We start from the raw sequence: 26,858 nt of genomic DNA on the forward strand, positions 1-26,858 counted from the left end.
GGTAAAGACTATTTCATACCCAAAAAGTCATTAGAGCAGCAGAAATGCATAGCCTCCCTTTGGAAACTTCATCCAAATATATGTATAGAACACTTAAGACTCAATAGAAAATCAAACAAACTGCTTAAAATGAGCATATATCTGAGTTGACATTTTTCAACAGAAGGGATACAAGGGGCCTATAGTTTATTTTTTGTGTGTGTGAGAGGGCATCTCTCATATTTATTGATCAAATGGTTGTTAACAACAATAGAATTCTACATAGGGGACACAATGAACAGTCGTTAATCAATTGCAAGCCTATATCTCAACAGTCTCCAATCTTCTGAAGCATAACAAACAAGTTCTTACATGATGAACAAGGTCTTACATAGTGAATAAGTTCTTACATGGTGAACAGTGCAAAGGCAGTCATATCACAGAAACTTTCAGTTTTGATTACGCTTCATGAACTATAAAAAATCATGTCAGATATGATTATTTGTTTGATTTTTATACTTGATTTATATGTGAATCCCACATTTCTCCCTTATAATTATTATTATTTTTTAATAAAATGCTGAAGTGTTAGGTAGATGCAAGATAAAGGTAGAAAACATAGTTTAGTGCTGTAAGAGGGCAAATGTACATGATCAGGTCTGTGCCTATAGAATAAGTATTAATCCAAGCTAGACAAGAGCAACAAAACATCCACGGATGCAGAAGATTTCTCTCAAAACATGGGGTGTGAGGTTCTAAGCCTCACCTCTGTTGGTCCCCAATTTCTCTCCTGATGTCCCCCCTGCGACTGTGCCTGTCTTAGGTTGTTCCTCCCTTGAGGAATCTTATCCATCTCTGGCTAACCAGTCATCTTCCAGGGCCATGCCGGGAAATGTAAAGTTGGTAAGTGAGAGAGTAGAAGCAATATTCTTTGAAAAGGTTAGCTTTTTACTTCTTGCAGATTTATGTCCTGTGGCTTCTATGCCCAGCATTTGTCCTGAGATATCTTTACCACTTGACAGAATTATAATACTTGGTAATTTTTTATATGAGGCACGAGTTCTACTAAAGGGTTGTAATTCGGAAGGAAGAAGAAAAGCTATAGAAGTAGCAGATGGAAGAAAACATGTAAAGATTGATTATTTCTTTGACATATCTTCTTGTAGAGTAACATAAGCATGTATAGGTTTTAAACTACTAATTAAATTGTGCACATACATGAACATAATAGGAATACAGCTACATAACCAAAGCAGACCTACAATTACCAGCCATATCCAGTGAAACCAAGAAAGCTAGTTAGGTACCCTAGGCATTTGTGAAAACTTATCAATGATATGATGGATATTGTCTAACTGAATTTGAATAGTTTGAGAAAAATCAGACAAATTAAAAGAACACATTCATGGGAACTGTTCACATCCCATGTGTTCTCTTAACAGTAGATAGTCTGTAGTCACACGATTTTGGAGCACTGCACTTGCACTTCTCCTAATTCTTGGTTGAGTTACGACAGTATAGATCCAGTCAAATTTGTTGTTTTACTCTATGCACAGGCCCGCTTAGAGATCTCCTTCTTCATTCCAATGGCAAGTCCAGAAACTGGTGGGAAGACTGCAGCAGCGCCAGGACATTTGTTGAAGTTTTTTGATGTTCTCCTTCTGGAATGACTCTTCCAGAGGATATTAATTTTGGAAGTTCTTTTTCATATCATATCTTAATTCATTTTCTGTGTAGCCAAATTCGGCTTTGTCCTCTATTAGTCCATTCTTGAGTTCTGGGATTCTGCTGTTGTGTTGTTCCTTCAGTTTTTCCTTCGTTCTTATACTCCACAGATGAGTGAAATCATTTGGAATTTGTCTTTCTCTGCTTGGCTTATTTCACTGAGCATAATACCCTCCAGCTCCATCCATGTTGTTGCAAATGGTAGGATTTGTTTTCTTCTTATGGCTGAATAATGTTCCTTTGTGTATACGTTCCACATCTTTATCCATTCATCTACTGATGGGAACTTAGGTTGCTTCCAATTCTTGATTATTGTAAATAGTGCTGCGATAAACATAGGGGTGCATCGGTCTTTTACAAACTGGGTGCTGCATTCTTAGGGTAAATTCCTAGGAGTGGAATTCCTGTGTCAAACGGTAAGTCTGTTTTGAGCATTTTGAGGATCTGCCATAGTGCTTTCCACGCCTATAGTTTTACCGAGGAGGTGCTTAATAGCACTTATATTATGAAAATGAAAATCAAAACTACAAGATTACTTCAAAAATAATGCATGGGCTATTACCAAAATTCAGAGATTGTAGGGGTTGATGTGGGTGTGGATAAAAAGTACACCTAATACACTCTTGATGGGAAGGTAAATTGGCACAGACTCAAGTCAAAACAACATTTTAGCCCCCCAAAATTAAAACTAGGACAGCCATGTGATCCAGATATCCCTCTTCTGGACATGTACATGGTGGAAACTAAGTAGCTATCATGAAAGTTAGAGGCCCCTGCGTGTCACTTCAGTGTTATTTACCCCCTCCAAGGCATGAAAATGACTTTTAAGTGTGCATCACAGATGAATAGATATGGTAGCCAATACAGTGGATATACTGGAATGTCTATAATTTATGATTATTTTATTTTCCACCTTTATTGACTATTTCTCATATAGTGACTTTCTTAGTTTCTGTGAGGTTTTGACAAAGCTTATATCCTTTGATAGCTGTGCAACCCACCCAATATACTTTTGTGGTTTCCATTTGTATGGAATATAGTTTTCCATCTCATCACTTTAAGGCAATGTGACTCTCTTGTAGGGATTATGTAGTTGGGTCTTTCTTTTTTAATCCATTCATCCACTCCAAGTCATCAAATATCTCTTTCCAATTTCTAATTTATCATTATTCACATATTGTGTGAAAGTTAAAATTTTAAGTGTGTGAAAAGGAACATCAAAATCCTACACATCAGAGCAGAGCCAAGATGGTTGCATGAGTAGTTCAGTGGAAATCTCCTCCCAAAATCAAATATATTTATGAAAATACAATAAATACAATCATTCCTAAAAGAGACACTAGTGGTTGCAGCACAACAGCCAGGATACATCTACATCTGTGAGAACTCAACATCACATGAAGGGGGTAAGACCCAAGCCATAGCCCAGCGGGACCTGAACAACATCCCTACCCCAGAACCCAGTGGGAAGAAAGGAGTACAAACAGAGAGGGAGTGAAATCCCAGGACTGCTAAACAACTAGCTGTGGAAATCCTCACCCGGAGCGCAGACAACAAGGTGCACGAGGTGGTGGATATTAGAGAAACGATAAAGCAAAACCTGTGGGTAAGTCCCCAAAACCGGCGTCCCTGAGACAAAAGAAAAGTGAGTGCTTTCTGCAATTCTTAAAGAGACAAGGACCCCATAGCTGGATGAAGTATCCTGGGACACTTAGCAGTTGGGATCCCAGGGAACCTTAGGTGCCCTAACCCCCTGGATGGCAGCACAGCTCTGAAGCCCCTCACGGCACTAAGCAGCCTGCCAGTTGCTCCACCAACTGGCACAGACCCTGACACACCAGCCCAGAAGGGGGAGAGCGGCAGTGCCTACAGGGGGCGTCATAGCCAGAGGGGAATGGAAGCGTCCTATGCATGCCGGCGGCACTAGAGGGGGTGGGAGCAGCCCATGCATTACTGCTGTAGCAGTGACAGAGTGGCCTTTGAGTGGCCCACGTGTGCTGGCCATGGTGGTGCAAGAGGGGCCCAAGAGTGGCCACTGGGAGTCGGTGACAGCGGCGGATGTGCAGCCCAGGAGCAGCTGCCCTCCCAAGAAGCTGACTGGAATCACAGCCTGAGACACAGCTGCCCGGGCCAAACCGAAAGGCCAGTGCTGGCACACAGCTGCCTGACAGGGGCACCGCTATCATGGAAGAGCGCACCCAGCATCCCTGTCAATCCCCAAAGGGCACTGCACTTCTCTGACTGAGTCAACGCCCACAGCAGCTTAGGGGATTAACCCGGTGACTCCTCCAGGTTAGCGGGTAACCGACACATGCAGCGAAGTGCAAGGCATCCAGCAAGCAGAAAAGGACTTTCTTCTCCCAGATGACACACCTGGAACCTGCCTTCAGCCACTGCTATCACCAGGAAAAGACAGAAAAATTTAGCCCTGTCCAAAATAGTCCAGGCAAATCCTGAGAGAGGATCTGCAGAGACAGACCTAAGCAGTCTCCCTGAAAAAGAATTCAAAATAAAAATCATAACATGTTGATGGATCTGCAGATAAACATGCAAGAGCTAAAGGAGCAAGTACAGAGGGAGACTGCAGAAATTGAAAAATCTCTGGAAGGACTTAAAAGCAGAATGGACAGGATGCAAGAGGCCATTAATGGATTAGAAACTAGAGAACAGGAACACATAGAAGCTGATGCAGAGAGATATAAAAGGATCTCCAGAAATGAAACACCATTAAGAGAACTGTTTGACCAATCCAAAAGGAACAATATCTGCATTATAGGGGTACCAGAAGAAAGGGATAGAAAGTCTCTGTGAAGAAATAATTGCTCAAAACTTCCCCAAACTGGGGGAGGAAATAGTTGCTCAGACTATGGAAGCACCAAGAACTCCCAAAAGCAGGGACCCAAAAGGACAACACCAAGACACATAACAATTAAAATGGCAAAAAGAAGGACAAGGATAGAGTATTAAAGGCATCTAGAGTGAAATAAAATGTCACCTACAAAGGAAAACACATCAGGCTATCATCAGACTTCGCAACAGAAACCATAGAGGCCATAAGAGAACGGCATGATATATTTAATGCAATGAAACAGAAGGGCATTGAACCAAGGATACTGTATCCAGCACAAATATCATTTAAATATGAAGGAGAGACTAAACAATTCCTAGACAAGCAAAAGTTGAAGGAATTTGCCTCCGACAAACCACCTCTACAGGGCATTATACAGGGACTGCTCTAGATGGGAACACTCCTAAAAAGGTCACAGAAAAAACACCCAACATATGAAGAATGGAGGAGGAGGGATAAGAAGGGGAGAAAAAAAGAATCATCAGACTGTGTTTATATTAGCTCAATAAGTGAGTTAAGTTAGACAGTAAGGTAGTAATGAAGCAAACTTTGAACATTTGGTAACCACAAACTTAAACCCTGCAATGGCAATAAGTACATATCTTTCAATAATCACCCTAAATGTAAATGGACTGAATGCACCAATCGAAAGACACAGAGTAATAGAATGCATAAAAAAGAAAGACCCATCCATATGCTGCTTACAAGAGACTCACCTCAAACCCAAAGACATGCACAGATTAAAAGTCGAGGGATGGAAAAAGATATTTCATGCAAACAACATGGAGTAAAAAGCAGGTGTTGCAGTACTAGTATCAGACAAAATATAATTCAAAATAAAGAAAGTAAGAAGAGATAAAGAAGGACATTACATAATGATAAAGGGGTCAGCCCAACAAGAGAATATAACCATTATAAACATATATGCACCCAATACAGGAGCAACAACATATGTGAAACAAATACTAACATAACTAAAGGAGGAAATAGAATGCAATGCATTCATTTTGGGAGACTTCAACACACCACTCACTCCAAAGGACAGATCCACCAGAAAGAAAATAAGTACGGACACAGACGCACTGAACAACACACTAGAACAGATGGATCTAATAGATATCTATAGAATTCTATATTCAAAAGCAACAGGATACACATTCTTCTCAAGTGCACTTGGAACACTCTCCAGAATAGACCACATACTAGGCCACAAAAAGAGCCTCAGTAAATTCCAAAAGATTGAAATTCTACAACCCAACTTATCAGTCCACAAAGGTATAAAACTTGAAATAAGTTGTAGAAATAAAGCAGAAAGGGTCACAAACACATGGAGGCTTAACAAAATGCTCCTAAATAATCAATGGATTAACGACCAAATTAAAATGGAGATCCAGCAATATATGGAAACAAATGACAACAACAACAACACAAATCACAACTTCTGTGGGATGCAGTGAAAGCAGTCTTAATAGGAAAGTATATAGCAATCCAGGTATATTTAAAGAAGGAAGAAAAATCCTAAATGAATAGTCTAATGTCACAAATATAGAAGTTGGGAAAAGGACAACAAATGAGGCATAAGGTCAGCAGTAGGAAGGACATAATAAAGATCGAAGAAGAAATAAACAAAATTGAGAAATATAAAACAATAAAAAATATCAATGAAGCAGAGAGCTGGTTCTCCGAGAAAATAAACAAAATAGATAAGCTTCTAGCCAGACTTATTAAGAAAAAAAGAGAACCAACACACATCAACAGAATCAGAAATGAGAATGGAAAAATCATGACAGACACCACAGAAATACAAATGATTATTTGAGGTTACTATGAAAATCTATATGCTAACAATCTGGAAAACCTAGGAGAAATGGACAACTTCCTAGAAAAATACAACCTTCCAAGATTGACCCAGAAAGAAACAGAAAATCTAAACAGACCAATTACCAGCAACGAACTTGAAGCAGTAATCAGAAAACTACAAAGGAAGAAAACCCCCGGGCCAGATGGATTTACCTCGTAATTTTATCAGACTTACATGGAAGACATAATACTCATTGTCCTAAAAGTTTTCAAAAAACAGAGGGGATGGAATACTCCCAAACTCTTTATATGAAGCCAACATCACCCTAATACCAAAACCAGGCAAAGACCACACCGAAAAAGAAAACTACAGACAAATATCCCTGATGAACGTAGATGCAAAAATACTCAAGGAAATATTAACAAACAAAATTCAAAAATACATCAAAAAGATCATACACCATGACCAAGTGGAATTCAAACCACGGATGCAAGGATAGTACAACATTAGAAAATCCATCATCAATCTCCACATAAACAAAAAGGACAAAAACCACATGATCATTTCCATAGATATTGAAAAACCTCTCGACGAAATCCAACATCCATTCATGAAAAAAACTCTCAACAAAATGGGTATAGAGGGCAAGTACCTTAACATAATAAAGGCCATATATGATAAACCCACAGCTAACATCATACTGAACAGCGAGAGGATGAAAGCTATTCCTCTGAGATTAGAAACAAGACAGGGATGCCCACAATCCCCACTGTTATTTAATATAGTACTGGAGGTCCTAGACATGGCAATTAGACAAAATAAAGAAACACAAGGAATCCAGATTGGTAAAAAGAAGTCAAACTGTCACTATTTGCAGATGACATGATATTGTAAATCAAAACCCTAAAGACCTCACTCCAAAACTACTAGAACGAATATCGGAATTCAGCAATGTCGCAGGATACAAAATTAACACACAGAATTCTGTGGCTTTCCTATACACTAACAATGAACTAATAGAAAGAGAATTCAGGAAAACAATTCCATTCACAATAGCATCAAAAAGAATAAAATACCTAGGAATAAACCTAACCAAGGAAGTGAAAGACCTATACTCTTAAAACTATAATACACTCCTAAGAGAAATTTAAGAGGACACTAACAAATGGAAACTCATCCCATGATTCTGGATAGGAAGAATTAATATCGTCAAAATGGCCATCCTGTCCAAAGCAGTCTACAGATTAGATGCAATCCCTATCAAATTACCAGCAGCATTCTTCTACGAACTGCAACAAATAGTTGAAAAATTCATATGGAAACACCAAAGACCTCGAATAGCCAAAGCAATTATGAGAAGAAAGAATAAAGTGGGGGTGGGGGATCTCACTCCCCAACTTGAAGCTCTACTACAAAGCCACAGTAATCAAGACAATTTGGTACTGGCTCAAGAACAGACCCACAGACCAGTGGAACAGAATAGAGACTCCAGACATTAACCCAAACATATATGGTCATTTAATATACGATAAAGGAGCCATGGACATACAATGGGGAAATGACAGTCTCTTCAACAGATGGTGCTGGCAAAACTAGACAGCTACATGTAAGAGAATGAAACTGGATCACTGTCTAACCCCATACACAAATGTAAATTTGAAATGGATCAAGGATCTGAATGTAAGTCATGAAACAATAAAACTCTATGAAAAAACCTAGGCAAAAATCTCATGGACATAAGCATGAGTAACTTCTTCATGAAAATATCTCCCTGGGCAAGGGAAAGAAAAGCAAAAATGAACAGGTGGCACTATATCAAGCTGAAAAGCTTCTGTACAGCAAAGGACACCATCAATATAACAAAAACATACCCTACAGTATGGGAGAATATATTCATAATGACAGATCTGATAAAAGGTTGACATCCAAAATATATAAAGACCTTGCACACCTCAACAAACAAAAAACAAATAATCCAATTAAAAATGGGCAGAGGAGCTGAATAGACAGTTCTCCAAAGAAGAAATTCAGATGGCCAACAGACACATGAAAAGATGCTCCACATAGCTTGTCATCAGAGAAATGTAAATTAAAACCACAATGAGATATCACCTCACATCAGTAAGGATCACTACCATCCAAAAGACAAAGAACAACAAATGTTGGCGAGGTTATGGAGAAAGGAGAACCCTCCTACACTGTTGGTGGGAATGTAAATTAGTTCAACCATTGTGGAAAACAGTATGGACATTCCTCAAAATGCTTAAAATAGAAATACCATTTCACCCAGGAATTCCCCTTCTAGTTATTTACCCTAAGAATGCAGCAGCCCAGTTTGAAAAAGACAGATGCACTGCTATGTTTATTTCAGCACTATTTGCAATTGCCAAGAAATGGAAGCAACCTAAGTGTCCTCAGTAGATGACTGGATAAAGAAGATGTGGTACATATACACAACGGAATATTATTCAGTCATAAGAAGAAAACATTCCTACCATTTGCAGCAACATAGATGGAGCTATAGGGTATTATTCTCATTGAAATAAGCCAGATGGAGAAAGACAAGTACCAAATGATTTCACTCATCTGTGGAATATAACAACAAAGATAAAACTGAAGGAACAATACAGCAGCAGAATCACAGAACCCATGAATGGACTAACAGTTACCAAAGGGAAAGGGACTGGGGAGGATGTGTGAGAAGGGAGGGATAAGGGTGGGGATAAACAAAGGGGGCATTACAATTAGCCTGTGTAATGTGGGGGGTGCTGGTTGGGCTCTACAGCACAGAGAAGACAAGTAGTGATTTTACAGCATCTTACTATGCTGATGGACAGTGTCTGTGAAGGGGTATATGTGGGGGGGGACTTGGTGAAGGGAGGAGCCTAGTAAACATAATGTTCTTCACGTAATTGTAGATGAATGATAAAAAGAAAAGTCCTGCACATCATTTAAAGAAATTGTAATTTGCATAAAAGAGAAATATGAAGAGCGGTTTCACTAACCCAAAATATACTGTGTCTCATGGGGGAATTGGTGGCACTTCTGGTTAATATAGTCACAGATAATCCATTTTGCACTTATATTTTTCCATGAAGAATTTAAGTCACAGAATAAAAGACATAGAATGATAATGGACATAATTTCAGCATGCATAATGTGAAGCATTAAAAAGAGTATTTGAATCTTTGAAAGTTTGAATATTTCTTATGAGAGATTAAAATACCTATATATTTAAAAAAAGGAACAAATATGATTTCCCTAATCTTAAAACAAAATATTGGAGATAAAGACTTACCAAAAAGTGCTTGGAAAAAACTGTTTCATCACTGAAATAGCCTACCAGAAAGATTAATTATAAGCACACACTCAGAAACATCAATATGGAATTTTATTAATTAATTGATCACTTGATATTATATTATGTAATAAAGAGATGTGTAAAGGATAAAGAATCAGAAGCATGTTATATTTTTATCAAGTATCACAGTGATTGAAATACAATAGATCTTGAAAATCAAACATTACGAAGGTTAAATCCATGGACACAAATTCTACATATAAATTTATAATATACATTTTTATACATCATCTATATATAAGTGTATATATATGGAGACAGGGCTGAAGTAGGGCATAATCACTCATATGATGACTATAAATGTAACCCCCAAAATCTATAAGTGTGTTATTGGAATGCAAAAACTGAGCAGTGATGTATTTTCCCAGGAAAAAACATTGCACTTGGCCCAGGTATTAACAAGTGTATTTTAAGAGGAAACACAATGGAATGTTAAATTAACCAATGTCTTAAAAGAGTGAGGACATATTTCAGGCATTGGAGAACTGTCGCCAAAGTTCAGTTGTTCAAGTATTTTTGGTTCAAACTTTACTTACACATCTATTACTTGTTTTAACACTGAATAATACCTAATGAGTCACCATGAATCTTATAAGTAAGTTACATAAGTTCCTAAATCCTGAGCTTTTGCTGATGGGGATTCGGATTCTGAAGAATAAGTGCAGACTTTTATGGGATTCAGTTCTCAGATATAAAGGTTAACATCTTTACCCAGTGGAATTCTGGCTTAGCTTTAGGAAATGACACTAATCAAACTGTTTCTGTTTGAAAAGTTTCACATTAATGTCACCATTTTAGTGGGCAAAATTCTAGTGCAAGGAACATCTGGTTCCACCCAGGAAAACTCCAGAACAAGTTATTGCCGCCTCTCACTCCACGATGTAGCTACTTATTCCTTTAATTCATCATGCAAAATGTTTGGATAAATCAGGCATGACATACATTTTTTGCCTCCATAGATCAAGAAGGGAACAAAAGCATCAAACTATGTTCATAGTTGAAGGTCAGTGGTTCAAAAGTTCACCATTGCACCTAGTAAACTAATGTTTCAAGGCTTCCAGAAACAGAGAGAAGCTGGCTTCCCATGTTTTCCATGTCTTAATCCTGCCCCCTCTGTGCCTAAATTCCTTACATGTCTCTCAGCTCTAATCCTCCATTACTTAGTCCACCTTCTGTTTAAGAATGAACACAAACAAGAATTTACTTTTAGTTTTATTGAACTACTCTGATATACAACATTATATTGATTTCTGTTGAACCATGTGGTAATTAGACAAGTATATACATTGCAAAATTCACACCTGGATGAGCGTAGTTACCAAACATCGGCATACAAAGAAATTGCAGCACTATTGACTGTTTTCCCTATGATGCACCTTTCATCCCCATGAGTTGCTGATTTTAAATGAAAGTTCGTAGCCAAGGAGAACAATTTAAATAGTGAAGTTCTCCACCCAAGCCACTACAGTCAGCAGGACACAGGATCCTGAAGTTCTCTTATACAAGCAGGTGCTTGTAAAGAACTAATATATAAACATGGTTTTTCCATATGAGATCTTCCTTTATGTTGTGATCAAATCATTCCAACCATTTACCAAAACTCTTTCAGAATATTCTCAGGTTTATTTTACTCTCAAGAATCATGTATCAATTATATGAATAGTTTTCAGTAAGAAATAAATATAAGGAAAGCTAATGTTCACACCAAAAAGAGTATATGAAACATAAAAAGAATACTAGCACTAGATATTTCATTCACAGGGATTAAAAATTAAGTGTATCTTTTTGTCCATCCATCTGTATTCACACTGTGGGGTAAATGACAGAATTTCCAGAATCTCCTGCCCAGCCTTAGTTCATTTATATATCAGTAAATGTTTACCACTGTAGAGGCCCCGTGGATCTGGGGCAAAGGGTGGAGAGAAAACAGCCAGTCTCTCCTCTCTTCCATTCCTTGAACGTAATTGGTCTTTCATCTGCTAGTCACCATGAACCCACCAATGAATTTCCTCAAAGAAGGGGTGCTCGGGAGGTAGAGATCATTCCAGGGCAGCAGAGAGTGGGCCCAAACTGGAGGAGATTTACAGTGCCAAGCCTGGCCAGAGAATTTGAGCAAGATGTGATCAACAAAAATGGTTTCTCTCAATGTACCCTTTCCCTTGACTTATTATGGTTTCTTTGGTTTCATACAGAATTCAACTCAGGCTGGAAACACCTTCCCCCTGGATCTGTACACACAGGCACTCACACTACACTTATATCAAAGAGTCCTGTTTTTAAACATTTTTATTGGAGAGAATTATTGTTTGTTTTCTCAAAATAGCTCTTGTACATCTTGCGTAGGGCAGTGTTTACCTGCCTGTTCCGCAGACTGTAGATAATGGGGTTTAAGAAAGGGGGCACCATGGTGTAGAACACGGCTGTCAGCAGATTTTCAAGAGATGCTTTATTTGCAATGGGACCTAAGATAGCAATCAATCCAGAAAATGAAAACAAAAGAAGAATTACCAATTGAGGGGTACAGGTGGATAAGGCTTTATTGCGGGCTTCCACTGAACGGATCTTAAATGCTGCTGAGAATATATTGACATATGATATAACTAAAAAATAAAGGCATACTAAGACAATACAAGCACTTATTACAAACATCACTGATTGAGAATACTGAACATCTAAAGATGATATTCTCATTATCTGTGGTACATCACAGAAATATTGGTTGATCACATTGGACTTGGTGAAGGGAAGCCTGAACAGGTTACCAGTGTGGGTGGCAGAATAGACCAGCCCACTGCCCCACGAGCCCCCTGCTGCCTGTGAGCACACACAGGGGGTGATGGACAACCTGTAGTGCAGAGGGTGGCAAATGGCAACATAGCGGTCGTAGGACATGAACACAAGGAAAGCAAGCTCAGCAAATGCTAAGAAGGAATACAGGAAAATCTGAGCAGCACATCCTGTGAGGGAAATGGACTTACTACCTGTCAGGGAATTCACAACTGATTTGGGAACCACAACTGAGATGCTGCAAATATCTATGAGAGATAAATTGCATATAGAAAAGTACATTGGAGAGTGAAGGCATGGGTCTGTCACAATGACAGCAATGGTCACCAGATTTCCAGCCAGGGCACCCAGATAGATCAGTAAGAACAGCAGACCTTGCAAGACTTGGAGCTCTCGGGAACTTGAGATGTCCATAAGGAGGAATTCCGTGAAGTTGGTCAGGTTATCCATGCCTGCTAATCTGCTGCGGGTGTCCTGGAGTCACAAAACAAAGTGATAAGCTGGAGTGGTAAGGGACCAAATGGAGATACTCCACAAAACCCATAAATTAAATTGGCATCACTGTATGGCTTTGAACCACAACATACAATAGAGGAAATGGGGAGAAAGAGAGAACCTATCAAAGTAAATGAATGTGCATATTTACTGTTTGTGTTTTCTTTCCGTCTCAGCTGAGATATCATATAAGTTTCAACTGTCATAGGTTTGGATAATTGAGCATACATAGGATTTAAAATGAAACCAAGCCCTTGGCAATCATTTAGCTCATGAGACACATGCAGTATTTCCTTAAAATTGTCTAATTCTGCCTGGACACATCCCATAACTATGTTGCCATTTATTTCAAAATCTAACATTTGTCCGAGAAATACTATGTATAGGTTTCTATGTCAGCCCACTGCGTTTGAACATTCCACATTCTGTCCGCATTATGCACTCTCATGTACGAGAGGACTGGGATGATTTTCATGTCTCCCATTTTGTGTCTGGCTGCTCAGGAAAGTTTTACTTAACAAAACTCATATTGACCCTGAGCTCCCTCAGAAGTAAGTAACTACACCAAATATCTCAACTTTTGTTTCAATTTTTTAAGAAGTATCTTACTTTTTATAAGACTATTTTTTAAAGCAGATTAGGTTCACAATAAAACTGAGCAGAAGGTACAGAGATTTCCCATGTCCCTTATGCCCTGACACATACATTGCCCCCCCATTGTCAACATCCCCCACAAAAGAGGTATGTTTATTCCAACTGATGAACCTACATTGACACATAATTATTATCCAAAGCCCAAAGTTCACATTATAAGTATCCTTTTATCATTTGACCTCAATGAATGTCCATGATAAATCAGCAGGCTGCACATTTCTGTGTTATGTTTAATATACAGCACAAGAAATATATCATCTGTGGTACCTGCAGTCCTTCATTTCCAAAGGAATTTTTGTCAGTGTAGTTTATATTTTTGACAAAAACCATGTATCACTATCACACATCTTTAGAGACCATTTTTAAAATAAAAATTAATCACCTAAAATAAATATGGAACCAGAAACATTCAGTATATGATATAAGAACAGATGTTTTCTATGGGGAAAAATAATTCTAGGGATATTGAGACATACCAGGGCTATTTCAGTGATGTATTCATTAGCAACTTTGAAGAAACACATAAATTACAACTTACCAAAAATTCCTGAGAACTGGACTAAGAAGCTTATCTTCCCTAACAGGTATATTGCTTTTGTGCAGTTTGAAGGCAGTTGACTGTTTTTGATTGTGCCTCTTTCTTCAGTGAGTAAAATTCAAGTAGCAAATTTTCAGAGATGTTCACACTTATAAATCATGCAAGCAATTCTGCTTCTGGATTATTTATAAACGTGGTTATCCTTTAAGAAGCAAATATCCGAGTCATACCTCTGGCGAGCCCTGGGGAATATGGAATCTTAGCTTTCAGGGAGGCCAGCCTTCTTCAAATTCCTGACTGTTAAATATTCTTTAGCCACACCATTGGAGATCAATTAAATATGTTAAAGGATTTCTTGGCAATGAAATTACTATTTTTCTATGTGTGTGTGACACTTAAAAAAGAATTATTTAAAAGTGTTTCCTAGGTCACTGGAGATTCAGTATATTTTCAAGTTGATGAGTAATTAGAAAAGTTATTTATATACATTACAGAAAATCCATGAATTACATAACTCCTAATATAATTATATTTTATTACGGTTTTGCATTTAAATTATGGCATAAAAAATCATATTCAATTAATATTATTAAAAAAGAGCAATCAACTTATTGATCTTAATGTAAAGAAACCTCAGTAACAATTCTCAATGGAATTTCAAAATAAGGCAAGTACAAGAAAAAGAAACCATGGCACCTGTTGGGACTCATCTAACCAAATATGCTGGGAGCAGATCCTCACACAAACAATACATGAGCCAGTAATAGTTCTTCTCAGAAGGCAGGCACCACGCCTCAGAAGCAGTTCTTAGGGAAGAATCCAATTTGTCAATATTCAAAAGGTCCTTATTAGTAGCTGCCTTATGGAGAGAAGCAAAATGAAGTAAAGTTGGTGAAGCTACAATGAAATGAAGACTGAAATACCACACTCTCTATTCCCTTACCACATCATGTGGACACAGCTGGGAAAATCCACAGAGATTCCCCAAAATGTATTGAGCATCAATAAATCTTAATCCTGTTAGCAAAAATCCCTCTGATGCTACATAACATATAATCTTCTCCAGAAGTGGGAGCCTACAACTAGGGTATCACAGAGCTCTGGCAGGCCATTTTCTACCCTCCACCAGTGCTCCTTGTGCTCAGTCTACGTCTGTGTATATTTGGGCAGAAAGCAACACACTGAGGGCTTGTGCAGCTTGATTATTTTATAAACTGTCCCTGACATGTCAGTGGCAATTCATATGGTGTCACAGTGCAGAGGTGAACGAGGCTTTGATTTTGCTGATTCATGGTTTTGAAACATAAGGTTTTGACTACTTGGAATACATTGGCTCACAGAGTGTTGTAAATCTTACAAACATGACATATTTCATTGTGCAATGCCAGAATAAATCACTGTTTTAAATATCACTACTAATCTTATTAGGAAGGTCTTCACTTATCACAAAAATATCAAGCTCATGTGGAGAATGTATTTCTATGTCCTAATTTCAAAATTCTAATTTTGACTTAAAGCTCAAATTTTATTATGAGCAGCTCATTTTATTAATTATTTTCAATTCACTTTTGAGAAAATGTCAAGCACAAAAGTCTGATTACTTGTATGCCTTTCAGGAACAACCCCTATTTTTACTAATATACGTATTTTTTCCAAACTTTTTAAAGATATATTTTACTTGCAACATTAGGTAAGTTTAAATTGTGCAATATGATAATTCAATGCATGTGTATGTCATGAAATAATTACAATTCGTTTAATGAGCATATCCATCAACTCACATATTTATTGTAAATTTTTGTGGTGAAAACATTTAAGATCTGTTTTCTTAGCAACTTTCAGTTATACAATGCAGTATTTAACTATGGTCCATGCTGTACATTAGATTCCCAGATTCTTAATTCATCTTAAAATTGGGAGCATATAATTTCTTTCTATCTCCTTTTCAATTATTTTCTTGAAGAGAGTTTTGTCTACCTCAGCTGCTCCATTTTATCCATAGTGCACAAAGCCAAGTGGAGATTTGGTGAATATTTGATTAATGGGATAACAATAACAAGATGTTCCTTCAATAGTTACTTATCTTTTTTACAGATTTCTTGGGACATAATTGACAGAGATCACTGTATACGTTTAAGGTGTACAGCATAATGGTATGAGTTATATATTTTGTGAAATTTCTACTAAAATGATTTTAGCTAGCATCCACTATCTCATACAAATTGAGCCAAAAATGAAAAGCAAAGAAAAATTTCCTTGTCATAGAAACTGTTAGAATCTGCTCTCTTAATATGTATGTGTGTATTATATATTAGTTTTAACTATAGTCATTAAGTTGTACATTATATTATGTTTACATATTGTATTTACTTATTTTGTAACTGGAAATTTGTGCTTTTTAATCAACTACTACCAATTCCCTCTCTCTCCATCCCTTACCTCTGGTAAATAACAAACGTCATAAATCTGATATTGTCTCTATGAGGGTTTTCTTTTTTTAGTTCCCACAATTAAGGGCAATCAAACATAATTTTCATTTGTCTGATTTTCTTCACTCAGCATAATGCCTTCAAGATCCATCCATGTTGTTGCAAATGTCAGGACTCCTCAATTTTATGACTGAAAATCTTATCTTGAACTTTTCTTCTGTTTATGGTACTAGGATTTTTTTCCTATTTCCTGGTTACTGCAAAGAATGCTGCTATGAGCATGGGGTAAAGGTACCTGTTAAAGTCAGGGTGATTGTTTCCATCAGATACATGCCCAGAAGTGCAGTTCCTGGATCATAGTGTAGCTCTACCTTTAAGTTTTTGAGGATCCTCCACACTGTTTACATAGTGATTGTACCAATTTATAAGCCCAGCAACAGTGCACAAACTTTCTCTTTTCTCTGCATCCTCACTAGAATTTTTATGTCTAAATGATGCAGACCAGCCTAATATGTTTGAGGTGAAATTGTAATTTTGTTTTGCATTTCCCTCACGACTAGTGCTGTTGGGTGGCATTTCAGGTACCTGTTGGCCATGTATATATCTTCTTTAGAATGTCAATTCAGGTCTTATGCCTACTGAGATTGGATTATTTTCTCCTGCTACTCAGTTTGATGAGTTTCTTATGTATTTTTCATATTAATTTATTCTCAGATATCTGGTTTGCAAGTAGTGTCCCATGATGTAGGCCAACTTTTCACTTTTGATTGTTTCCTTTGCAGTCCATAAGCATTTTAATTTGATGTGTTCCAACTTGTTTACTTTTTATTTTTGAGCTTGTGCTTTAGGTGTCATAGGAAATCATTCTGTAGACATATCAAGGAATTTTTTTCCCACAGTTTTCCTCTAGTAGCTTTATGGATTCAGGTCTTCCATTTAAATCTTTAAAGTATCTTTTATTGAAGAATAGTTGTCATACAATATTATAAAAAGTTCAGGTGTATAGTAAAGAGATTCAAGAATTATATGCATTGCAATATGCTCATCATGATAAGGGTAGATACCATGTGTCACCTTACAAACTTATTACAATATTGACTACATTCCCCATGTTGCAGTTTTAAGGATACATATTTTTTCTTTTTTTTTATTATAGTATCATTGATATACAGTCACATGAGAAACACTGTGGTTACTACATTCCCCCCATTATCAAGTCCCCACCACATACCCCATTATAGTCACTGTCCCTAAGAGTAATAAGATGCTATAGAGTCACTACTTGTCTTCTCTGTGCTATACTGCCTTCCCCGTGTCCCCCTCTTCATTAGGTGTGCTAATAGTAATTCCCCTTATTCCTCTTCTCCCTCCCTTCCCACCCATCCTCCCCAGTCCCTTTCCCTTTGGTAACTGTTAGTCCATTCTTGGGTTCGGTGAGTCTGCTGCTGTTTTGTTCCTATAGTTTTTATTTTGTTCTTATCTCCACAGATGAGTGAACTCATTTGGTACTTGTCTTTCTCCGCCTTGCTTATTTCACTGAGCATAATACTCTCTAGCTCCATCCATGCTGTTACAAATGGTAAGATTTGTTTTCTTCTTATGGCTGAATAATACTGCATTGTGTATATGTACCACATCTTTATCCATTCATCTACTGATGGACACTTAGGTTGCTTCCATTTCTTGGCTATTGCAAATAGTGCTGTGATAAACATAGGGGTGCACATGCCTTTTTGAATCTGAGACCTTGTTTCCTTTGTATAAATTCCTATGAGTGTATTTCCTGGGGCAAATGGTATTTCCTTATTTAGTTTTTTGAGGAACCTCCATATTACTTTCCACAATGGTTGAACTTATTTAAATTCCCACCAGCAGTATTGGAGGGTTCCCCTTTCTCCACATCCTTGCCAGCATTTGTTGTTGCTTGTTCAAGGCTCTTCTTATCAAATTACCGACTGCATTTTTCAATGAACTAGAGCTAATAATGTTAAAATTCATATGGAAACACAAAATCACCCATATAGTCAAAGAAATGTTGAGAAAGAGGAACAAAACAGGATATTATGCTTCCTGGCTTAAAGCTATACTGCAAAGTAATAGTAGTCAAAACAGTATGGAAGTGACACAAGAACCAAGTCATAGATCAATGGAAGAAAATAGAGAGCCCAGAAATAACCCCAAACATATATAGTAAATAAATATATGATAAAGGAAGGAAAAATAAACAATGGGGAAAGGAGAGTTTTAATTAAGTCTGTAGGGGAAAGAGGACAGCAACTTGCAAGAAAAGGAATCTAAATCACTCTCTAATCCCATACAAAAGTACAATAAAATGGATTAAAGCTATAAATATGACATGAATCCATAAAACTCTTAGAATAATAAGTATGCAGAATGCTATTGAGTGCTAGCATGAATAACTTTTTTCTGGATATGTCTCCCTGGGCAAATTTAAAAAAATAGAAAACATAAATAAGTGAGACTACATTAAATTAAAATTCTTATGCACAGCTAAGGAATCCATCAAGAAAGTAAAAAGACAACTCACAGTGTGGAATAACATGTTTTTTTATATAATAAAGACTTTACACATTAAAATGCAACCTGCTGTGGGTTTTTTTTGTGGAGTTAACATAAGAAATTTACTGCTTTAATCTTTTCTCAGAGTAGTATTTTTAAATAATTAATTAATTTTTATTTTTTTGAATAACATTATGTTTACTAGACTCTCCCTTACCCCAACTCCTCCACACAAACCCCATTACAGTCACTGTCCATCAGCATTGTAAGATGTTGTAGAATCACTCCTTGTCTTCTCTGTGTTGCAAAGCCCTCCCTTTTCCCCCACAAACCACATTATACATGCTAATCATAATATATCCTTACTTCTTCCCCACCCTTATGCTTCCCTACCCTCCCATTCACCCCAGTCTCTTTCCCTTTGGTAACTGTTAGTCCATTCTTTGGTTCTGTGATTCTGACGCTGTTTTGTTCCTTCAGTTTTTCTTTTGTTCTTATACTCCACAGATAGTGAAATCATTTGGTATTTGTTTTTCTCTGCTTGGCTTATTTCACTGAGCCTAATACCTTCAAGCTCAATCCAGGTTGTTTCAAATGGTAGGATTTGTTTTCTTCTTATGGCTGAATAATATTCCATTGTGTATATGTACCACATCTTCTTTATCCATTCGTCTACTAATGGACACGTAGGTTGCTGCCATTTCTTGGCTATTGTAAATAGTGCTGCGATAAACATAGGGGTGCATCTGTCTTTTTCAAACTGGAGTTCTGCATCCTTAGGGTAAATTCCTAGGAGTAGAAATTCTGGGTCAAATTGTAAGTCTATTTTCATCATTTTGAGGAACCTCCATACTGCTTTCCACAATGGTTGAGCTAATTTATATTCCCACCAGCAGTGTACGAGGGTTCCCCTTTCTCCACAACCTTGCCAACATTTGTTGTTGCTTGTCTTTTGGATGGTGGCCATCCTTTCTGGTGTGAGGTGATATCTCAATATGGTTTTAATTTGCATTTCTCTGATAACTAGTGATGTGGAGCATCTTTTCATGTGTCTGTTGGCCATCTGAATTTCCTCTTTGGAGAAATGTCTGTTCTGCTCCTCTTCCCATTTTTTAATTGAATTACTTGCTTTTTGTTTGCTGAGGAGTGTGACCTCTTTATATATTTGGATGTCAACCCTTTATTGGATCTGTCATTAACAAAAATATTCTCCCATGCTGTAGGGTACCTTTTGGTTCTATTGATGGTGTCCTTTGCTGTACAGAAGCTTTTCAGCTTGATATAGTCCCACTTGCTCATTTTTGCTTTTGTTTTCCATGCCCAGGAAGATATTTTCATGAAGAAGTTGCTCATGTGTATGTTCAAGAGATTTTTGCATATTTTTTTCTAAGAGTTTTATGGTTTCATGAATACATACAGGTCTTTGATCTATTTTGAATTTACTTTTGTGTATGGGGTTAGACGGTGATCAAGTTTCATTCTCTTACATGTAGCTGTCAAGTTCAGCCAGCACCATCTGTTGAAGAGACTGTCATTTCCCCATTGTATGTCCATGGCTCTTTTATCGAATATTAATTGACCATATATGTTTGGCTTAATGTCTGGAGTCTCTAATCTGTTCCACTGGTCTGTGGCTCTGTTCTTGTGCCAGTACCATATTGTCTTGATTACTATGGCTTCGTAGAAGAGCTTGAAGTTGGGGAGTAAGATCCCCACCACTTTATTCTTCTTTATCAGAATTGCTTTGGCTATTCTGGGTCTTTGGTGTTTCCATATGAATTTTTGAACTATTTGTTCCAGTTTGTTGAAGAATGTTGTTGGTAATTTGATAGAGATTGCATCAAATCTGTATATTGCTTTGGGCAGGATGGCCATTTTAACGATATTAATTCTTCCTAACCAAGAGCAAGGGATGAGTTTATATTTCTTAGTGTTCTCTTTAACTTCTCTTAAGAGTGTCTTATAGTTGTCAGGCTATAGTTCTTTCACTTCTTTGGTTAGGTTTATTCCTAGGTATTTTATTCTTTTAGATACAATTGTGAATGAATTGTTTTCCTGATTTCTCTTTCTATTGGCTCATTGTTAGTGTATAGGAAAGCCGCAGATTTCTGTGTGCTAATTTTGTATCGTGCAACTTTGCTGTATTCCAATATAAGTTCTAGTAGTTTTGCAGTGGAGTCTTTAGGGTTTTTTATGTACAATATCATGTCATCTGCAAATAGTGACAGTTTAACTTCTTTTTTACGAATCTTGATTATTTGTATTTCTTTGTTTTGTCTAATTGCTGTGGCTAGGACCTCCAGCACTATGTTGAATAACAGTGGGGAGAGTGGGCATCCCTGTCTTGTTCCCGATCTCAGAGGAAAAGCTTTCAGCTTCTCGCTGTTCAGTATGATGTTAGCTGTGGATTTATCATATATGGCCTTCATTCTGTTGAGGTGCTTTCCCTCTATACCCATTTTGCTGAGAGTTTTTATCATGAATGTATGTTGAATTTTGTTGAATGATTTTTCAGCATCTATGGAGATGATCATGTGGTTTTTGTCTTTCTTTTTGTTGATGTGGTGGATGATGTTGATGGATTTTCGAATGTTGTACCATCCTTGAATCGCTGGGATGAATCCCACTTGGTCGTGGTGTATGATATTTTTGATATATTTTTGAATTTGGTTTGGTAATATTTTATTGAGTATTTTTGCATCTACGTTCATCAGGGATATTGGTGTGTAATTTTCTTTTTTGGTTGGGTCTTTGTCTGTTTTTTGTATTAGTGTGATGTTGGCTACGTAGAATGAGTTTGAGACCATTCCCTACTCTTCTATTTTTTGAAAAACTTTAAGGAGAATTGGTATTATATAGTTTCTGTATGTCTGATTAAATTCCAAGGTAAATCCATCTGGCCCAGGGTTTTTTTTCTTGGGTAGTTTTTTTATTACCATTTCAATTTCTTTGCTGATAATTGGTTTGTTTAAATTTTGTGTTTCTTCCTTGGGCAGTCTTGGAAGGTTGTATCTTTCTAGAAAGTTGTTCATTTCTTCTAGGTTTTCCAGCTTCTTAGCATATAGATTTTCATAGTAGTCTCTAATAATTCTTTGTGTTTCTGATGGGTCCATCGTGATGTTTCCTTTCTCATTTCTGATTCTGTTGATGTGTGTTGATTCTCTTTTTCTCTTAATAAGTCTCGCTAGAGGCTTATCTATTTTATTTATTTTCTCCAAGAACCACCTCTTGGTTTCATTGATTTTGCTACTGTTTTATTCTTCTCAATTTTGTTTATTTCTTCTCTGATCTTTATTATATCCCTCCTGCTGAATTTAGGCCTCATTTGGTCTTCTTTTTCCAATTTTGACTACTGTGACATTAGACTATTCATTTGGGTTTGTTCTTAATTCTTTAAATTTGCCTGGATTGCTATATACTTTCCTCTTAAGACTGCTTTTGCTGCGTCCCGCAAATGGTGGGACTTTTTGTGGTTGTTGTCACTTGTTTCCATATATTGCTGGATCACCATTTTTATTTGGTCATTGATACATTGACTATTTAGAAGCATGTTGTTAAGCCTCCATGTGTTTGTCAGCCTTTTTGCTTTCTTGGTACAATTTATTTCTAGTTTATACCTTTGTGATCTGAAAAGTTAGTTGGTAGGATTTCAGTCTTTTTGAATTTACTGAGGCTCTTTTGGTGGCCTAGTATGTGGTCTACTCTGGAGAATGTTCCATGTTCACTTGAGAAAAATGCGTATTCTGTTGCTTTTGGGTGTAGAGTTCTATAGATGTCTATTAGTTCCATCTGTTCTATTGTGTTGTTCAGTGCCTCTGTGTAATTACTTATTTACTGTCTGGTTGATCTGTCCCTTGGAGTGAATGTTGTGTTGAAGTCTCCCAAAATGAATGCATTGCAGTCTATTTCCTTCTTTACTTCTGTTAGTATTTGTTTCTCATATGCTGGTGTTCCTGTGTTGGTTGCATATATATTTATAACGGTTATATCCTCTTGTTGGACTGAGCCCTTTATCATTATGTAATGTCCTTCTTTATCTCTTGTTATTTTCTTTGTTTTGAAGTCTATTTTCTCTTTTACTAGTACTGCAACTCCTGCTTTTTTCTCCCAATAGTTTGCATGAAATATCTTTTTCCACCCCTTCACTTTTAGTCTGTTCATGACTTTGGTTATAAGGTGAGTCTCCTGTAAGCAGCATATAGATGGGTCTTGTTTTTTTATCCATTCAGTGACTCTATGTCTTTTGATTGGTGCATTCAGTCCATTTACATTTAGGGTGATTATTGATAGGTATGTACCTATTTTCATTTCAGGCTTTAGGTTTGTGGTTTCCAAAGGTTCCAGGTTACTTTCCTTACTATCTAAGAGTCTAACTTAACTCACTTAGTATGCTGTTACAAACACCATCTAAAGGTTCTTTTTTGTTTCTCCTCCTTTTTCTTCCTCCTTCATTCTTTATATATTAGGTATCAGATTCTATACTTTTTATCTATCCCTTGATTGGCTTTGGGGATAGTCAATTCAATTTTTCATTTTTCTCGCAATCAGCTGCTCCACCCCCCTACCATGATTTTACTACCTCTGGTGACAGCTATTCAACCCTCGGAACACTTCCATCTATAGCAGTCCCTCCAAAATAAACTGCAGAGATGGTTTGTTGGAGGTAAACTCTCTTAGCTTTTGCTTATCTGGAAATTGTTTAATCCCTCCTTCAAATTTAAATGATAATCTCCCTGGATAAAGTAATATTGGTTCCAGGCCCTTCTGCTTCATGTCATTAAATACATCATGCCACTCCCTTCTGGCCTGTAAAGTTTCTGCTGAGAAGTCTGTTGTTATTCTGATGGGCTTTCTTTTGTATGTGATCTTATTTCTGCCTCTGTCTGCTTTTAACAGTTTATCCTTATCCTTGATCTTTCCCATTTTAAGTTCTAGGTGTCTTGCTGTTGTCTTCCTTGGGTCCCTTATATAGGGGGATCTGTGAATCTTCATGGTGTGAGAGACTATTTTCTTCCCCAGTTTGGGGAAGTTTTCAGAAACTACCTCCTCAAAGACACTTTCTATCCCTTTTTCTCCCTCTTCTTCTTCTGGTATCCCTATAATGCAAATATTGTTCTGCTTGGATTGGTCACACATTTCTCTCAGTATTCTTTCATTTTAAGAGATCCTTTTTTCTATCACTGCCTCAGTTTCTTTGTATTCCTCTTATCTAGTTTATATTTCATTTATTGTCTCCTCCACCGTATCCTTCCTTCTTTTAATACATTCCATCGTGTTCTTTAATGATTGGATATCTGACCTAAATTCACTCCTGAGTTCTTGGATGTCTTTCCGTACCTCCATTAGGATGTTGATTATTTTTATTTTGTACTCCCTTTCAGGAAGAGTCACGAGGTTCATATCATTTAAATCTTTCTCAGGAGTTGTATTAAGAATTTGACTCTGGACAAGTTTCCTTTGGCATTTCATGTTTGTATATGGTACCCTCTAGTGTCCAGAAGCTCTATTCTGGAACTGCTGAGCCCCTGAAGCAATGTTGGTGGTGGCAGGGGAGCAGTACTGGTACCTGCAGCTAGGAAAGAGCTGTTCCCCACCTCCTGGCTGCTGTGCCTGTCTCCAGTGCCTGTGCCAGTGGGCCGGTCACACAGGTATATGTTTTTGTCCCAGACAAGCTAGATATGAATCCCTGCTGTCCACTAGCAGCATGAATCCCAGTGTCTAAAGGAACTCTGCCTGTATTAACTTTCCAACCCTGGAGTAATGTGAGTCTCATGAAAGCACCATGAAATGTTGGTTTGTGCCCCTTGAGCAGACCTCCGGAGCTAGGTATTCAGCAGTCCCAAGCTTTCCACTCCCTCCCTGCTCCGTTTGTCTTCCTCCCGCCAGTGAGCTAGGGTGGGGGAGGGGCTCGGGTCCCTCAGAGCCACAGGTCTTGTACATTACCCCATTCGCTGAGGTCTCTCCTTTTCTCCAGGTATGTGCAATCTGACGTCATCCTCTTTCCTGTTGCTCTCTCAGGATTAGTTGCACCAAATAAATTTTCTAATTGAATCCAGTTTTAGGAGGAAGCCTCTGTCTCTACTCTCATGCTAACATCTTTCTCATTATTCTTCTTGATATATATTTGAATATGTTTTACTAATATTTTATTGAGGATTTTTGTATCTATGTTCATCAGGAATACTGGTTTATTGGTTTACTTTTGCAGTGTCTTTTTTTTTGGATTTATGCTGCCCTCATACAACAAGTTTGCAAGATATTCCCTTCTCTTTTACATTTTGCAATTCTTTTAAAAAGGTCAGTATTGTATTTTCTTTAAATACTTATTAGAAATCAGCTGTGAAGTTGTCTGGTTTTGAAATTCTTTCTCTTGGGAATTTCTTTATTACAAATTCAATTTCGTTGCCGGTTCAGATTTTCTGCTTCTTTCTGGGTCAGTCTTGAAGGTGTACCCTTCTAGGAACTTTTATATTTCTTCTAGATTGTCCAATGTATGGGCATATAATTATTCATAGAATTATTTAAAAACTCTTCATATTTCTGTGGAATTAGCTGTAACTTGACATATTTCATTGAATATTTTTAGTTTTATTTTATTTTATGTTTTCTGGCATAATATCAGGGACATATGTAGAATGATTCATGTGCTCCTTGGAAAATTAAAAAATTTTAAATTTTTAATGGAAAACATTTTCTTGTTTGTGGGTATTGTCCACATATCTTTTATGTCAGGTTAGTTTGTCATGCTATTCAAAATATTCACTTACCAATGTCCTTTCATTGATATTCCTCATGATCTTTAAGAAATGTTAGCTGAAAAGTGTATCACCCTGGTTGTTATTTAAACAATGGTCATCCCTGAGTCCATCCCAGAGGAAAAGTGTGGCTTAACAAAACGCAATACACATCTTTACAGGACAGGTTCTTACTGAACAACCCGACACCCACACATGAAATAGGAACACAGTCCACAACGTCCATCTCTTTCTCTCATTGGATGGAGTAATGTGGGATGGTAGCCTTTCTGTGAAACATCAGAATTCACCCAAACGTGGAAGTATCTTTACTTCTCAGACTTGCTCCCAAATGTTGCCAATGTTATTCTGGAACTCTGATATAGGTTTTCCTAACAGATATTTCCAGATCAATTGTTTCGATGAATGGACTAATTCCAAGACTGTCCATCTTCTATGACATCACTTTATTTTCTTATAGTTTTACAGATATTATTTTTTCCTGGGACATTTTTATTTTTGCTATATACTGTGCAAATGTCATTCCTGCATCTTCTTACTTATGTTGTTTAAATGAAATTGTGCAATCAAACTTAATCTTTGTCCTTTATATGCTTTTTTCTCCAGCCTATTTTCAGTTTTACTCTTTATGCTAGGAGTAATTTTACCATGATGTATCTTTGTGAAGATTTCTTCATGCTTGTTTTGCTTATAATTCATTTATCTCAGACATGGTGGTTTATAGTTAACATCAAATTTGTAAAATTTTGGCCATTATTTTTTTTAAACATATTTCTTCACCTTTTTCTTACTCTTCTCCTTTGTGGATACTGATTATATGTAAAATGGGCTAATTTTAGTTGATTTTTTATATTTTAAAAACTCTTGTGTGTTTTATTCCCAATAGTTTCTGTAACTGTAATTTCAGTTCCATTCTTTTCTTCTGCAATGCCTAAAATGCCATTGTTCACAAATATATTTTAACTC

The sequence above is a fragment of the Manis pentadactyla genome, chromosome 13 (genome assembly GCF_030020395.1).
Source record: "Manis pentadactyla isolate mManPen7 chromosome 13, mManPen7.hap1, whole genome shotgun sequence".
In the NCBI taxonomy this organism is placed as follows: domain Eukaryota; kingdom Metazoa; phylum Chordata; class Mammalia; order Pholidota; family Manidae; genus Manis; species Manis pentadactyla.